The sequence below is a fragment of the Rutidosis leptorrhynchoides genome, chromosome 3 (assembly GCF_046630445.1).
Source record: "Rutidosis leptorrhynchoides isolate AG116_Rl617_1_P2 chromosome 3, CSIRO_AGI_Rlap_v1, whole genome shotgun sequence".
NCBI lineage: Eukaryota > Viridiplantae > Streptophyta > Magnoliopsida > Asterales > Asteraceae > Rutidosis > Rutidosis leptorrhynchoides.
The window spans coordinates 4,322,529-4,341,106 of NC_092335.1; the positions used below are offsets into that span (position 1 = coordinate 4,322,529).

Here is an 18,578-nt window from a genome sequence, read left to right on the forward strand (position 1 = left end):
CTTAACTGTGTTATCTTCATTAACCTTTTCAACTACCGGTTCTGTTTCCTTATCTTGTTCAGGTTGTGGTTCTTGTGGAGTAGGAATAGTTTCATCAGAAGTTACAGGTATTTCAGGTGGTTTAAGTGTTGTACCACTTCTTGTGGTAATAGCTTTAGCTGTTTCATTTCGGGGATTAGCATTTGTATCACTAGGTAAACTTCCCGGTTTTCTTTCACCTATTAACCTTGCTAGGTTACTTACTTCTTGTTCCAGATTTTGAATAGAAGCTTGTTGATTTCTAAATGCTTGAGCATTTTGTTCATTGGTTTGTTTTTGAGATGTGAAAAACTGCGTTTGAGTTTCAACTAGCTTCGTCATCATATCTTCTAAATTCGGCTTTTTATCATCGGTTTGTTGTGGTGGTTTATTTTGAAAATTAGGTCTTTGCTGATTGTAAGTATTATTGGATACTTGTTGATTGCTAGGACCTTGTTGGTTGTTGTATGGAATATTTCGGTTATAATTCTGGTTTTGATTGTAAATCGGTCTTGGCGGTTGATAATTATTCTGATAATTATTTCCAGGCCTTTGGTTTATGTATGAAATATTCTCTCTTTGTTCCATTGTTAATTCAATACTGAGACAACCTTTTGTCAAATGTGGTCCTCCTCACAACTAATTCGTATTGAGTGAATATCTTTAGTCATCTTTTCCATTCGTCTCTCGACAGCATCTATCTTTGCGGAAATGGAATCTAAGTCATGGCTAGAATCGGTTCTAGCTGCTTTAGATGATCTAACGATATCTTTTTCTTGGTGCCACTCATGTGAGTGGGAAGCAGTGTTATCAATAATTTTATAAGCATCAGTTTCTGTTTTCTTCATAATAGAACCACCAGCTGCTATATCTATGTCTTTCCTTGTAGTGATGTCGCATCCTTGGTAGAATATTTGTACTATTTGACAGGTGTCTAAACTATGTTGCGGACATCCTCTCAATAATTTTCCAAATCTTGTCCACGCCTCATATAGAGTTTCATTTGGTTTCTGTGTGAACGTAACAATTTCTGCTTGAAGTCTTATGGCTTTAGATGCCGGAAAGAATTGTTTAAGAAATTTTTCAACTAAAACGTCCCATGTATCGATCGCCCCTTCAGGTAACGATTCCAACCAATCTTTGGCTTCTCCCTTTAAAGTCCAGGGAAATAACATGAGATATATCTGTTCATCCTCTACTTCTCGGATTTTAAATAGTGTGCAGATCCTATTAAAGGTACGTAGATGTTCATTTGGATCTTCCTTCGGCGCACCACTAAATTGGCATTGATTAGTCACCATGTGTAGAATTTGTCCTTTGATTTCATAATCTGGCGCATTAATGTCTGGATGAGTAATTGCGTGACCTTGGCCAGTGCGTTTAGCTCTCATTCGGTCTTCCATACTTAATGGTTCTGTTACTTCCATAATTGAATTTGTTAAATCGGAATCACTAGAGGATTCTGATTTAATGGTTCGTTCCTCAACAATCTCTGTTTGAATGATTGGTGGTTCCGGAGGAAAGTTTAGTGGTTCAGGATCTACGAATCGTCCCTGAATATTCTCCGGATTCTCAATTGTGAGGTCGGGTTCAAAAAATGGATTATCAACGGCGACAATATTAGTTAGATGTCTTGATCTAGTTACAGGTGGTGAACGTACAAAAGGTGATGAACGTCTTGCTCGGTGCATTCACTGAATATCCTATTAGTTTTTAAAAGGAAAGAAAAATTATAATAAGTTATCCAATCAATAGACTTTTCTGATTTTGCCCACGTTTCGAATAGCCAAAAGATGCAGCAGAGGGGCAGGATTCGTTTGGTCTCAATATAATTGAGGACTGTTTGGCTCCAATAACCCGGTCCACATAAAAATCCAACTATTACTACGAACCAGAAAATTTTGATGTCTATCAATTTAACCACTTAAAATAAATTTTCGTAATTTTACGAAATTTAGATAAGAAGTAGAATAAAAACTCTATGTCCTAAAAACTAGAATGGCGAGAAATAAGAAAGAAAAAGAGTTCGTCGGAAAAAGATCGAAAAAGAAAAATAAGAAAGAAAAATAAAAGGCGACGGAAAAATAAAAGAAACTTATAAAACTTAAAAACACTTGACTAACCCAACCTTATCACTACAACTAACTTAAAATTATAATCGCAAATTGAGATTACTAATTGGAATGATAATTGATACATAGGTAAAAGGCATCTAAAAATATTAAGGCTTATAGGAAAAACTATATTCCAAATGGCAATATCTTAAAAAGGTACTAAAACTTAAAAAGGCGTCGCAAAATTCTAAAGCACCTAAATCTTAATCTAAAGAAAAAGCACTTAAGGGATTCTACGGCAAAGCCTAAAAATCTAGAAGTAAAAATAATTATGGCAAAAACTAAGTTTAAAACTAAATATGAGCGAAAAATACAAAAGTTACGCTAAAACTATTAAAAAGGGACAAAATATAAAAATATATAAAAAGTTGTAAAAATTACAATTTTTATAAAAATATTATTTTTAAATTATTTATTTTATAAAACTATTAATTTTACAATTTAATTAAACTAATTAAACTAAATAATACAAATTAATAATAAAAACTAAATTAATAATTAAAAATTAAACCCTAATTAGGGTTATAATAATAATAATTATATATTAATTAAAACCCTAAACAGGCGGCTGAGGTTACCAGACCTGTCAAATCACCTCATGCGATCGCATGAGGTGTTAGTTGATTTTCCATGCGATCGCATGGCTTGCGAAATTGGGCCAGGCTCTGGGCTGCAACAGTGATCGGGCAGAGAGTTTATTACTTTTTTTTTTCTGTTTTAAAAAAATTATGTAATATATTTATATAAATTAAATAACACTTATATTTTTATAAAATAAAGATAAAGAAACTTTTATATAACTTACAAACTCTTAAAAATATTTATATTTTTGTTTTTCTTTTTATATTTTCGAATATTTAAAACGTATTTCTACAAAAGCGTACTAAAAATAAAAATCTTTTTTTTTATGTGTGTGATGTTTCGCTTCGGCGTTCTCCGGCAGCGGCGCCAAAAATAACTTGATGTTAAAGCTAAGGGGTATAAAATACTATTAAATTTTAGAAGGAAATACTATTAAATACGATACAATTTTACACAAGATATTTATTTATTTATAGAATAGATATACTTAAACCTTGCTACAACACTTATAGGCAGTGTACCTAATCGTACAGTAGTGTAGTTTTTAGTAAGTCTGGTTCGTTCCACAGGGAAAATCTTTAAACAAAGCTTAACGCTATATTAGTTTACTTTTATAAAAATAAATATATATATATATAAGTAATATTATTATTATAAAGGGGGTTTTTACCGTTTAATTACCGGTTTGTCGATTTTAAAAAAACTTTAGTTACAGTTAAAACAAAATGTAAAATATTAACTAAATAAATACAAGACTTAAATTAAAGCGTAAAGTAAATAACGATAATGATATTTCGATAAATAAAAGTGCGATAAAATAAACTTGCGATAATTAAAAAGTACGAAAATTAAAGTGCAATTAAATACAATAACAATAAATAAAATGCGATAATTAGAAGTGCAATTAAATATAAAATAAAGGAAATACAATATGAAATAAAATAATTATGCTTATTTAAACTTCCGTAATCATAATGTTTGACGTTTTGATTTTAGTTTTCTGCCCATGGGTTAATTGTCCTTTGTCCTGGATTATTTAATATGTCCGTCTGGTTTTTGTCCATAACAGTCCATCAGTCATAAATATAAAGTGCGAGTGTCCTCGTCAAATTATTCTTATACCTGAAGTTAAATATTCCAACTAATTGGGGACTTAAACTGTAACAAGATTTTAATACTTTGTTTAATAATTACACCAGGATGTCGACTGAGTGTAACCCAAGGTTTTAATACTTTGTTAACAATTATGCCAAGTATCCTTGTACATAATTTCACCCATGTTTTAATAATTCTAGTGACTGTTAATCCATTCCCGTGTCCGGTTAAATGAACGATTATTCGTACATATAAATACCCCGCCCATCGTGTCCGATCGAGTGTATATGATAATTTATAGGGACGCCCAATTGTAAATCTTTATATTAACATTAACAAACTATCATTTAGTTAAACAAATATAAAGCCCATTAATAGCCCATAGTCTAATTTCCACAAGTGTCGTTCTTTTATCCAAACCCCAATTATGGTACAAAGCCCAATTACCCAATTTTAGTAATTAGCCCAACATCATGATTACTTCGTTTTAAATAAGCATAATAATAACTTAGCTACGAGACATTAAATTAAAAAGGTTGAACATAACTTACAATGATTAAAAATAGCGTAGCGTTACACGGACAGAATTTCGACTTACACCCTTACAACATTCGCTAACATACCCTTATTATTAGAATTAAAATTAAAATTAAAATTAAAATTATAATATATATATATATATATATATATATATATATATATATATATATATATATATATATATATATATATATATATATATATATATATATATATATATATATATATTACGTTTGTAGGATAGAGAGATAGGATATTTTTATTTTGGCCAAAACGCGTTGAATTTATAGGACCTGGGCTGGATTTCAGAGCCATGCGATCGCATGGCTTTTGTGCCTCCAGGCCATGCGATCGCATGGCCAGCTGGGAGAAGTCACATATCTTTGTTTTCTTTCTTGCCGACGTTTATAAATAATAATATAATATATAAATAATTATAAGAATTATTTAAATATTATATTTTATTTATGTGCATAGTTAACTTGTAATTTTTAGTCCGTTGCGTTGAGCGTTGAGAGTTGACTCTGGTCCCGGTTCCGGATTTTCGAACGTCCTTGCGTACAATTTAATATCTTGTACTTTGCGTTTTGAATCTTGTACTCTTGTAATTTTGAGACGTTTCTTATCAATAATTGGAACCTCATTGATTGTATTTTGTACTTTTGAGCTTTTTGGTCATTTGCGTCTTCAATTCGTCGAATCTGTCTTTTGTCTTCACCTTTTATTATTTAAACGAATATCACTTGTAAATAGAACAGTTGCAACTAAAAGCTTTTCTTTCTTGAGGAATAATGCTATGAAATATATGTTCGTTTTTAGCATTATCACAGATTGTAATCGTCAAGTTACAAATGAGGTTTAAGATGAGATCAAGTAGCAAACTTGAAGAATTGCTTAGTTTCATATGTTAAAATTAATATTTTAATTCATTTTAATTGTCCAATGTTGGTAGTCCACAGTTTGTAGTCCACAATTAGTAATTCAATAATTCATATACAGTTTAATATATAATATTCGAATTAATTAATACATATCGTGACCCATATACATGTCTCAGACTCGATCACAACTCAAAGTATATATTTTATTGTAGAATCAACCTCAACCCTGTATAGCTAACTCGATCATTACCGCGTATAGAGTGTCTATGGTTATTCTAAATAATATATATAGATGCGTCGATATGATATGTCAAAACTTTGTATACTTGTCCCGATATTTAAAATGCGTAAATAACAGTATTTAAATGACGATAAATAAAGTGCGTAAAATAAATAACAGAAATTAAATGACGATAAATAAAATTGCGAGAATTAAAATTGCGATAAATAAATTGCGATAAATAAAATGTAATCAGTTAGCTAGGAACAATTAGCTAGGAACAGTTAGCGTGGATTCTTAACAAAATTTTTCTCGTAGTAAATTTGTTTGTTTTTAACAAATTTTATTTTGTCCAGTGTTTTCTTCATTATGCCACTTGTTGGATTCTGATAAGTCAAAATCCAATATGAAATTGAGTGAAAATGGTTATTCTGCGGTGAACGGATACGTATTTCTGTGGATGTAAGTTGGATAGTAAATGACTGTTGAATCAGATTCGAAGAATGTATAGTGTAACTTATTAATGTTAAATCTAAATATTCCTGGGATATTACCTACCCGTTAAAATATTTTCATCATTAACAGTTTGTACGAAAGAATTTTCAATTACAATCTTTATGAAATATATATACTATATATTTTTTTCAGAGGTAATTATGGATTTAATGAGTAAATATGATATTAAACTCATTTGATTTTCGGTTTGAGCTAGAATAACTAATCTCTAAAACTTTTAGAAACCACATATTCTTCGCAGAATATTTCTTCAATGAAGTTATGAATTAATACATCATCGTTCATTGTTGTTGGTACTCCTTGGTATCTATGGTGCGTATGACGTTGATGTTCGTGTGACAGATTGTGAAGTTGAGGTTTGCGATGCGGTTGTTGTTGCTGGTGGTAATGGTACTGTTGGCGTTAATGATGGTGGTACTGGTTATGCTGCTGGTGTTGCTGCTGGTGTTGCTACTGGTGTTTGTAACCTTTGCACCATATTCTCCAAAGCCACTACCCGCGCACGAAGCTCGTTGACTTCTTCTATTACACCGGGGTGATTTTCGGTTCGGACGAGCGGATAAATATGATCTAGAATTTGGTATAGTATATAATCGTGACGAGATACTCTGAAAATGAGAGAGAAAATGGTTTTTTGAACAGGTTCGCCGGTAAGTGCTTCAGGTTCTTCGCCAAGAGGGCAATGTGGTGGATGAAAAGGATCACATTCTTCTTGTCTCCAATGATTGAGGAGGCTACGAACTCAGCCCCAATTCATCCAGAATAGATGATGGCTAATCGGTTGATCCATTCCGGTTACACTGCTTTCGGATCTCGAGTGAAAATCCATATCGGAATAGTTATCGGAATCCGACGAACTTGAACTGGTTGCGGAATTCATCTTGCACGGTTAGGTAAAGGATTTTATGAAATGATTTTTGGATATTGGATGATATTCTAATTACATAGAATATCTATGTATAGTACAGAAGATCCCGTAGATTACGGAGGAAATTAAGGAAACGTGTCAGATAAAGTCTACAGTAACAGATACGCTAAGATCTGATTTTGTCTCTACACTATTCATGCAATCAATGCAATAAGAAGTGTCTAGACTAAGAATAATAAGCAGGTAATTTCCTAAGGATGATAAGTAGATGATTTTCGACACGAAATAATAAGCAAAACTTTTGACATGCAGACACGGTCGAAGTCCAGACCCACTAATGCATCTAAACAACTATCAGTTAGACACACTAATGCAAGACCTGGTTCGCTAAGACCACCGCTCTGATACCAACTCTAATGACTCGTCCTAATCCATCTGGATGAATACATTACATTTGGTTACATCGCGAGGTACTTGACCTCTATATGATACATTTTACAACATTGCATTCGTTTTTAAAAGACAAACTTTCATTTCTTCGAAAGTTGACGGCATGCATACCATTTCATAATATATCCAACTATAATTGACCTAGTAATAATCTTGATGAACTCGACGACTCGAATTCAACGTCTTTTGAAATATGCCATGAATGACTCCATGTAATATCTCTAATATAAGCAAATGCACAGCAGAAGATTTCTTTCATACCTGAGAATAAACATGCTTTAAAGTGTCAACCAAAAGGTTGGTGAGTTTATTAGTTTATCAAAAACAATCATTTCCAATAATATAATAGACCACAAGATTTTCATTTCCATTTCTCATAAATATACATCTCATATCAGGCATTTCGCAAACTGCATAGAGATAAAAATCATTCGTATGGTGAACACCTGGTAACCGACCTTAACAAGATGCATATAGAATATCCCCATCATTCCGGGACTCCCTTCGGACATGATAAATTCGAAGTACTAAAGCATCCGGTACTTTGGATGAGGCTTGTTGGGCCCAATAGATCTATCTTTAGGATTCGCGTCAATTAGGGTGTCTGTTCCCTAATTCTTAGATTACCAGACTAAAAAAGGGCATATACAGTTTAATAATCCAGCCATAGAATGTAGTTTTCAATACTTGTGTCTATTTCGTAAAGCATTTATAAAAGCAGCGCATGTATTCTCAGTCCCAAAAATATATATTGCAAAAGCATTTAAAAAGGGAGCAAATGAAACTCACCTATTGTATTTTGTAGTAAAAATACATGTGACTATATTGAACAATGCAGGGTTGGCCTCGGATTCACGAACCTATATCATTTGTATATTTATTAATATTCATAGTTGTAATTGAACACACACACACACACACACACACACACACATATATATATATATATATATATATATATATATATATATATATATATATATATATATATATATATATATATATATATATATATATATATATATATATATATGTATATATGTTTTATATGTTCATTTTGTATATATATAAAAATATTAAATTTTGTTATGTTATATGTGTTAAATATATATATTTATGTATGTATTTAATTTGTTTATCAAAACAGTAGTTCTATTATACTAGGTTAATATTAGTAAAAATAAATAATGATAATAACATTAATAATATACATATGTTAATAATAACCCTATTAGTGATAATAACAATGATATTAATAATAGCACTTGTAACAATATTAATTTTACTATTTATGGTAGTTATGATATTAATGGTTTACTAATAATAATAATAATAACTTTGTTAAAAATGATAATATTAATAAAGATATTGTTAATAATGATACCTTTGTTTAATAATAATAATAATACTAATAGTTACAACAGTGATACTAGTACTAATATTAATGAGAAAAAATAATAACTTGTATTATATTTGATAATAATAATAATAATAACTTATCATAATAATAATAATAACATTAATAATAATCATAATATTAATAATTACTAAAAAAAATAGAAATAAAATTTGAGAGTGTATACCCTTGAGAAGCTTTTTCTAAAAAATTTTGCTCCACCCGAGACTCGAACCCGCGACCACTCGAATACCATCAACACCCTCTAACCAATACTCCGTATATATATTTTTCTGATTTTATCTTCCTGCTAACTTTTATAACCCGTATACCCCTCAGTTTCTATTCCTTCTTCTTCTCATCATCGACTCAATGACTGAATCAACAATCGGTTGTAATATAAATTAAAACTTAATTTGTATTCGAAATTGAAACTGAACTGAACTTAAGTGAGGGATTTTTATTCAATCAAACAAAGAAAAGAAAAGAAAATTAAAAAAAAAAAACGCTGTTACAATATCGTGAAGAACTCCAAATCAAAACTCAATTTTTAGCACGTTTCAGACCAAAATTTCTAAATGAAATAGGTTTTAAATCCCTTTTAAAAACTATAGGAACCGTCAGTTTAAATTAATTCAAAACAGAAATTGCGAATTCGTTCAAGAACCTAAGTTTGACTTTTTAAGATTATAACTTTGACTCGACAATTGGGATTCGTTAGGAAGAATTGAAGCTTGTAATTTTGCAGGTAGTTTACTCAGACAATTCCTAACAAAACCTCATTTAAGGATTTTGAAATACCATTCGAATTCGAGTTATTGGTAAAATGAGTCGAGAACAGAGAAGAACGAGCTGTAAGATTTATTTTTCTGTTAAACTCAATCGTATAATAGTTGTGATAATTTTATGTGATAGTGTAAATGGATAAGTGGATGACTTAGTGAATAACGTCGAGCAACTCAATTGTTTTATAGCAATAAGCTCGACATGAAGAATTAACAGGTACAGATAATTAAATTAAAATAATAAAAACTGATGGAGATTGTTAACAAACTCGTACCAATTGTTGGATTAATATTAGAAATTAGATACCAAAAGTACAAATTAAATACAGTTGAAAAGGATGGAAACTGGATTCATGATCTTTTACTGTTATATAAGTATTTTAATCATATTTTTATAAATATAGATATCAGTATACGTTTTTATGTGTATATATATATATATATATATATATATATATATATATATATATATATATATATATATCAGTACATTATGTATATATATGTATTTATATAACTGATTACATATATATATATATATATATATATATATATATATATATATATATATATATATATATATATATATATATATATAATTCATAAGTTTTAGTATTGAAAATGTTATGTATTAAAAATATTAATACTAATAATAAAAATAATAAAATTATTAATAATATTATTGAAATATTAATAATAATACTAATAATTATATTGGTAATAATAATAATAATATCAAAATAAATAAAAATAATAATACAGATATGATAATATTAATAAATTTACTAATAAATAATAATATTGATGACAATGATAATAATACTCTTATTAATGATATAATAATAATACTGGTTATAATAATATAAATCTTATTGATGATATTCATAGTTATAAAGATGATAATAATATTATTTATGATAATAATAATATATATTAAATATGATAACTATAGAATAATAATTTTTAATGATAATGGTAATAATAACTTCTACAATAATAATAATAATAATAATAATAATAATAATAATAATAATAATAATAATAATAATAATAATACAACTTAAACATATTAAATTATATATATATATATATATATATATATATAATTTGATATGTTTAAGTTGTATTATTATTATTATTATATATATATATATATTATATTTGAAGTAATAATATTACAAATATTATATATATATATATATATATATATATATATATATATATATATATTATATTTGAAGTAATAATATTACAAATATTAATATTAACAACAATAATAATAATGAAAGTAATATTAATATATCAATTATATTCAAACTTGTAATTTAATATAATACCATTTATTATTTATGTAATATTATATTACGGGACGCCATTTACTGAATAGTTAATATTTATATATTTTATGCATTTATTTAATAGAAATCTTATATAGATTTATAATAACATATATATATATATATATATATATATATATATATATATATATATATATATATACATATATACATATTTTATCAGTAGCTTAATTATCCTAATTATTACATTCCAATTAATCAAAGTATTCTTTATGAACTCATAATATTATATTTTCTTATATTTTTATTTATATAATATATATATACATATTTATTTACAAATAATTGTTCGTGAATTGTCGAGAACAGTCGAAGGTCAAATGAATGTACGAAAATAGTTCAAAAATTTTGAGATTCAATTTAATAGACTTTGCTTATCATGTCGAGATAATATTAAGATTAAAGTTTAAATTTGATCGAAAATTTCCGGGTCGTCACACTAAGCATGAAAACTTAGAATTTCAAACAAATCCTTTCCCAAATCACACCAACTAGCTGCGTATGACCAAACCAAATGTGATAGAATCACAAACACACCACAATCTGCAACACTTAACTTGAAGCAGATTCGGTATGGCAGTTACGATACCGAATGTGTATCAAATCTTCAAAACTTGAAGAATTGATGAAATTAAACCGTCAGAAAAGTGATTAAACACCTCACGATCACAACTGAAACCTCAAATCTTTACTTAACTACATAATCAAGCTAGAAATGATGAATACCTAGAGTTTTAGCCACAAACTCTAAAAATCAACTTGATTCTCCATAATTGATGTTAAAAAGCTGTAATGATGATCAAAACTCTTTCTAATCAACCTAATACACCTTCAATGAACTTATCACAGGAATCTAAACGTCAGATTAACAGATTCGATTATACCGAGTCTGATTCAAAATACCGAGAGTGTTCAGATTCTGTAATCTTCAATCTCTGGATCGATCTAGTGATGTAATATCACTCCCTGGAAGCTCTGATACCAAATGATAGGTCAGATCATGTTGAGATTGAGAGAAACGATAAGATAGAATGAGATTCGGTAGGTGAGAAGGAGATTCAGTAAGAGAGAGAATCGGTACAAATTACATTCCACAGCTTCTAGAACTCAGTTACAATGCAATGGCTATCTAATTAGGACTACTTAGGTTCCTTATATAGCCCTCTTCTAAGGAACCATTAATTAAACTTATTTCACATTAACACTATACAACTTCGGGGTCCTAACAATTGGGGCACTTATGTATTTTACAAATTATACAAGAACTGACATTTCTTTTGCAGTTAATTTGTTAACAAGGTTCAGCTCAATTCCTTCCAAAAAGACACTAGAATAGGATCAAACACATGTTTCGATACCCTTGAGGAACTACTGATTTATGATTATTTTACTCTAACGATTCAAAACAAGATTTGGTTGGTTATATGGATGCAGGTTATTTATCTGATCCACAATATTGGCATGAGGCAAGTTCAAAAGATGTGATGACTCAACGATGTCTACTTGAGGGGGGAGTCAACTCTATACTGCACTCTTTTTCCCTTAACTAAAGTTTTTATCCCACTGGGTTTTTCTTTAGCAAGGTTTTTAACGAGGCAGTACTAGTTTATTTCTAATGAAGCAAAATTGCTATCCAAGGGGGAGTGTTATAATATATAGAATATAAATATAATAGAGTGGATAGTCAATTTTGATACACAAAATTAATGTTATTGTATTACCTAAAGTACTTGAATTCTTGCTATAAATAGACCTTCAAGCAAGCATAATACTTGCTCATTCTTACAAGAAAATTTCTCTCTTTACTCATATACTCTTGTTCTTAAGATTTTCAAAGTCTATATTCAAGAACCAATCCAATAAAGGTAGTTATAAGCCTACTGAATTATAACATTTACAAACTAAACGCAATAAAATACATTGAAAACTGAACCCCTGCCGCGAAGCGAGGGCTCGAACACTAGTTGATACTATAGATAATTAGGTTGGGAAAAGACATAAAGGGTGCCTCTAATTTCATGCTCAAACAACCAAAAATACTAAAGTGATTTATGATTAAAATCATACTATATTGATAGATAGATGATAGATATAGATCCAAAATTTGTTTAGAGATGCACCGGATATTGATCCGACTGCAGGGTCTAGTTTGGAGTCCGGTTCAGTCCGTTTAGATAATAATATTTGGTTTTTATTTTAACGGGTTAGCAAGGGCTTGTTTGATTTCTCCTTCTTCGGGTATTCTCATCGAGTGGCAAATGCGTTGACGTATTTCTTTAAATCTTGCGCGAGCAAGAACGTCAATTATAACAAAGTTGATGGCATGATTTCTAAACCAGTTTCCAAAAATGGAAAGCAAGAGCCGGAATATTTTTCCACTCGTGTATTCGCAGGAGACAACATAAGAACAATATTCATGGGGTCAATGTAAATGGACTATGGATAACAGACCCTAAAGTGATTGATAATGCTAAAAATGAACATATATTTCATAGCATTATCCTTCAAGAAAGACAAGCTTTTAGTTGCAATTGTTCTATTTACAAGTGATATTCGTTTAAAAAATAAAAGGTGAAGACAAAAGACAGAATCAACGATTTGAAGACGCAAACGACCAAAAAGCTAAAAAAGTACAAAGTACAATCCAAGTGGTTCATTTTATTGATGAGAAACGTCTCAAAATTACAAGAGTACAAGCCGCAAAACGCAAAGTACAAGATATTAAATTATACTAAAAGGCGTTCAAAAATCCGAAACCGAGACATGAACCAACTATCAACGTGCTACTCAACGGAGCTAAAAATACAAGTCAACTATGCGCAAGAATATAATATAATATATAATTAATTATATATAATATTATATATTATAAATAATCAGCAGCCCACGTTTAATTCATTTGGTGAGCTGGAATCCAAAGCTCTGTGACTGCGGAGCTGTGAGGAACAAATGTACTGTGATTGCGGAGCTACACAGTGCAAAATGGGCCTATAAAAGCCAACGCATTCGGACAATCTCCTCACCCCTTTTTCTTTATTTCTATCTACGTAAAATATATATATAATTTTAATTTTAATTTTAATTTAAGTTTAATAATAATAAGGTTATAGTGGTTAATGTTTTAAGTTTGTAAGTCGAATTTCTGTCCGTGTAACACTACGCGATTAATACTCATTGTAAGTTATGTTCAACATTTTTAATTTAATGTCTCGTAGCTAAGTTATTATTATGTTTATTTAAGCCGAAGTAATCGTGATGTTGGACTAAATATTAAGACGGGGTTATTGGGCTTTGGACCATAATTAGGGTTTGGATAAAAGACCGACACTTGTGGAAATTAGACTATGGGCTATTAATGGGCTTTATATTTGTTTAACTGAATGATAGTTCGTTAATTTAATATAGAGATTTATAATTTGACGTATCTATAAATAACCACATACACTCGATCGGACACGATGGGCGGGATATTTATAAGTACTAATAATTGTTCATTTTACCGGACACGGGAATGGATTAATAGTCAATGGACTCATTAAAACAGGGGTGGATTACATACAAGGACACTTGGTGTAATTGTTAACAACGTATTAAAACCTTGAGTTACACGCAGTTGATAACCTGGTGTAATTATTAAGAAAGTATTAAGACCTTGTTACAGTTTAAGTCCCCAATTAGTTGGAATATTTGACTTCAGGTATAAGGGTAATTTAATGAGGACACTCACACTTTATATTTATGATCGATGGACTGTTATGGACCAAAACCAGATGGACATATCAAATAATCCAGGATAAAGGACAATTAACCCATGGTAATAAATTAAAATCAACACGTTGAACATCATGATTATGGAAGTTTAAATAAGCATAATTCCTTTATTTTATATCTCATCGCACTTTTATTTACCGTCATTTTATTTATCGTCATTTTATTTATCGTACTTTAAATTATTGCACTTTTATTTATCGCACTTTTATTTATCGTCATTTACTTTACGCTTTAAATTAATTTATATTTATAATTAATATTTTACATTAGGTTTTAATTGTGACTTAAGACATAAAATCGACAAACCGGTCACTAAACGGTAAAACCCCTTTTTATAATAATAATAATAATACTACTTATATAAATATATATATTTATACAAATATAGTTTTTAAAATTATAGCGTTAAACTTAGTTGTATCCCTGTGGAACGAACCGGACTTACTAAAAACTACACTACTCTACGATTAGGTACACTGCCTATAAGTGTTGTAGCAAGGTTTAGGTATATCCCATTCAATAAATAAATAAATAACTTGTGTAAAATTGTATCGTATTTAATAGTATTTCATAGTAAAATATAATCTATTTAGTACTACACCTCGCACACATCAAGTATTTTTGGCGCCGCTGCGGGGAACACTCAACGCCGAAGCGAAACGCTATGTAAAAAAAAATTAGTTTTTAAGTTATTTTTGTAAAAATATATTTATATAAGTTTTAAATATTAAAAACAAAAATATAAATACATAAATATATATATATATATATACATATATATATATATACATATATATATATACATATATATATATATATACATATATATATACATATATATATATACATATATATATATATATATATATATATATATATATATATATATATATATATATGTATATATATATATATATATATATATATATATATATATATATATTTAAGTGTTTAAAATTAAATAATTTTTATTTACAAAAACTAATAAGTAATTTTTGTTAAAATATAAGTTTTACTTAAATTATATTTTCTAAAAATTAAAATCAGAAAAAGAAAATAAAAATCAAAAGTAAAAAAAATATATATATATTAAAAAACTGAACCTGCGAATTTGAGTCTGCACTCAATTTGAACCTGCGTAACTCCGCACTCGCGGAGCTCTTTGGGTAGCAGAAATCCGCACTCGTGGAGCTTTCTGACAGACTGAACCTGGTACCTCATTTATTACGCTGTTAGGGTTAAGATTTAATTATTAATTATAATTAGGGTTAATTAAAATATTAATTAGTTTATCTTAGTTTTATTTTTAGTTTTAATTAGTATTATTAAGTGTAATTATTATTATTAATTATATAAATTAATACTTTTATAAAAATAATAATATAAAAATAATATTTTTATAAAAATAAGTAATTTTATCATAAATTGTATATTTTTAATCGTTTAATCGTAATTTGTATTTTTATCGTTCGTAACTAGTTTTAAACTTAGTTTTTGCCGTAGTTATTTTATATTTCTAAATTTTTTGGCTTTGCCGTATAATCCCTTAAGTGCTTTTTCTTTAGATTAAGATTTAGGCGCTTTAGAATTTTACGACGTCGCTTATCGCTTTAATTTTAAATAGATTTTAGTGCCTTTTTAAGTTATTGCCGTTTTGGATATAGAATTCCTTTTAAGCTTTAATTCCTTTAGACGCAACTTTTAATATTTAGTTTTTAGACTTTTAAGTTCTGACGCTCTACTTTCTTATTATTATTTTTCGACGGTTTATTTTTCGACGTTTGTTTTTCGTCTCTTATTTTTCCACGCTCTTTTTCTTTCTCATTTCTACGCTCTAGATTTTAGGACATAGATTTTTATCTTCTTCAAAATTTCGGGAAAAAATTATTTTAAGCGGTTAAATTGATAGACATCTAAAATTTTCTGGTTCGTAATAATAGTTGGATTTGTTAGTGGCGAGTTGTGGGCTTCCGATTTAAAGGGTCCTGGCTACCTGCTGCATCTATTGGCTACTCGAAACGTGGGCAAAATCAGAAAAGTCTATTAATTTGATAACTTATATAATTTTTATTTTATTTTTATAACTAATAGGATATTCAGTGAATGCACCGAGCAAAACGTTCACCACCTTTCATACGTTCACCACCTGTAACTCGATCAAGACATCTAACCAACATTGTCGCCGTTGATTTTTCTTTAGAATCATCATCTAGTCGAACGAGTATTCCAACTCAAATTTTCGATAATCCATTTTTTGAACCCGACCTCACAATTGAGAACCTGGAGGATATTCAAGGACAATTCAGAGATCCTGAACCACTAATCATTCCTCCTGAACCAGAAACTACTCATTCGGAGATTGTAGAGGAAGAAACCATTAAATCAGAATCCCCTAGTGATTCAGATTCAACAAACTTAATCATGGAAAATCAAGAACCTCTAAGTATTGAAGATCGAATGAGAGCTACACGCACTGGCCAAGGTCATGCCATTACTCAACCAGACATTAATTCTCTATATTATGAAATCAAAGGACAAATCCTACACATGGTAACTAATCAATGCCAATTTAGCGGTACGCCAAAAGAAGATCCAAACGAACATCTTCGTACCTTTAATAGGATCCGTATTTTATTCAAAATTAGAGAAGTTGAGGATGAACAGATCTATCTCATGTTATTTCCCTGGACTTTAAAGGGAGAAGCCAAAGATTGGTTAGAATCGTTACCTGAAGGGGCGATTGATACATGGGATGTTTTAGTTGAGAAATTTCTTAAAAGATTCTTTTCGGCATCTAAAACCGTGAGACTTTAAGAAGAAATTGTTACATTCACACAAAAGCCAAATGAAATATTATATGAGGCATGGACAAGATTCGGAAAGTTGTTGATAGGATGTCCTCAACATGGTTTAGACACTTATCAAATAGTAAAAATATTCTACTAAGGATGTGACATTATTACACCAAAAGATATCAACATAGCAGCTGGTGGTTCCATTATGAAGAAAACTGCAACTGAAGTTTACAAAATTATTGATAACACAGCCTCCCACTCACATGAGTGGCATCAAGAAAAATACATCGTTAGATCATCTAAAACGGCTAGAGCCGATTCTAGCCATGACTTTGATTCCATTTCCGCAAAGTTAGATGCTTTCGAGAGACGAATGGAAAAGATGACTAAAGATATTCACGCTATACGAATTAGTTGTGAGCAGTGTGGAGGACCACATTTGACAAAAGATTGTCTCAGTATTGAACAAACAATGGAACAAAGAGAGAATGTTTCATACATGAACCAAAGGCCTAGAAATAATTATCAAAATAATTATCAACCTGCAAAGACCGAACTACAATCAAAATCAGAATTATAACCGAAATGTTCCATACAACAACCAACAAGGTCCTAGCAATCAACAAGTATCTAACAATACTTACAACCAGCAAAGACCTATTTTTCCAATTAAACCACCACAAACCAATGATAAAAAGCCAAATTTAGAAGACATGATGTCGAAGCTAGTAGAATCTCAAACACAATTTTTCACATCTCAGAAACAAACTAATGAACAAAATGCTCAAGCATTTAGAAATAAACAAGCTTCAATTCAAAATCTGGAACAAGAAGTAAGTAACCTAGCAAGGTTGATAGGTGAAAGAAAACCGGGGAGTCTACCTAGCGATACAAATGCTAACCCCCGGAATGAAACAGCTAAAGCCATTACCACGAGAAGTGATATTACACTTAAACTACATGAAATACATGTAATTTCTGATGACGCTATTCCTACTACACATACACCACAGCCTGAGCAAGAGAAGGAAACAGAACCGGTAGTTGAAAAGGTTAATGAAGATAACACAGTTAAGGCAAAGCCTTATGTTAAACCATACCAACCACCGCTTCCTTACCCGAGTTAAATGAGAAAAGAAAGACTTAAAGCCGAGCAATCAAAATTCTTGGATATGTTTAAACAAATAAA

The 18,578-nt window shown here is 29.6% G+C and overlaps 1 non-coding gene across 1 annotated transcript; it reads right to left on the reverse strand.

Annotated features, from left to right (window-relative positions):
- Positions 1 to 17,399: 17,399 nt before the first annotated feature.
- LOC139903785 (small nucleolar RNA R71) lies at positions 17,400 to 17,506 on the reverse strand. Its single transcript, XR_011778577.1, has one exon. It is a non-coding gene; the product is annotated as a small nucleolar RNA R71 (small nucleolar RNA).
- Between the last annotated feature and the right edge of the window lie 1,072 nt (positions 17,507 to 18,578).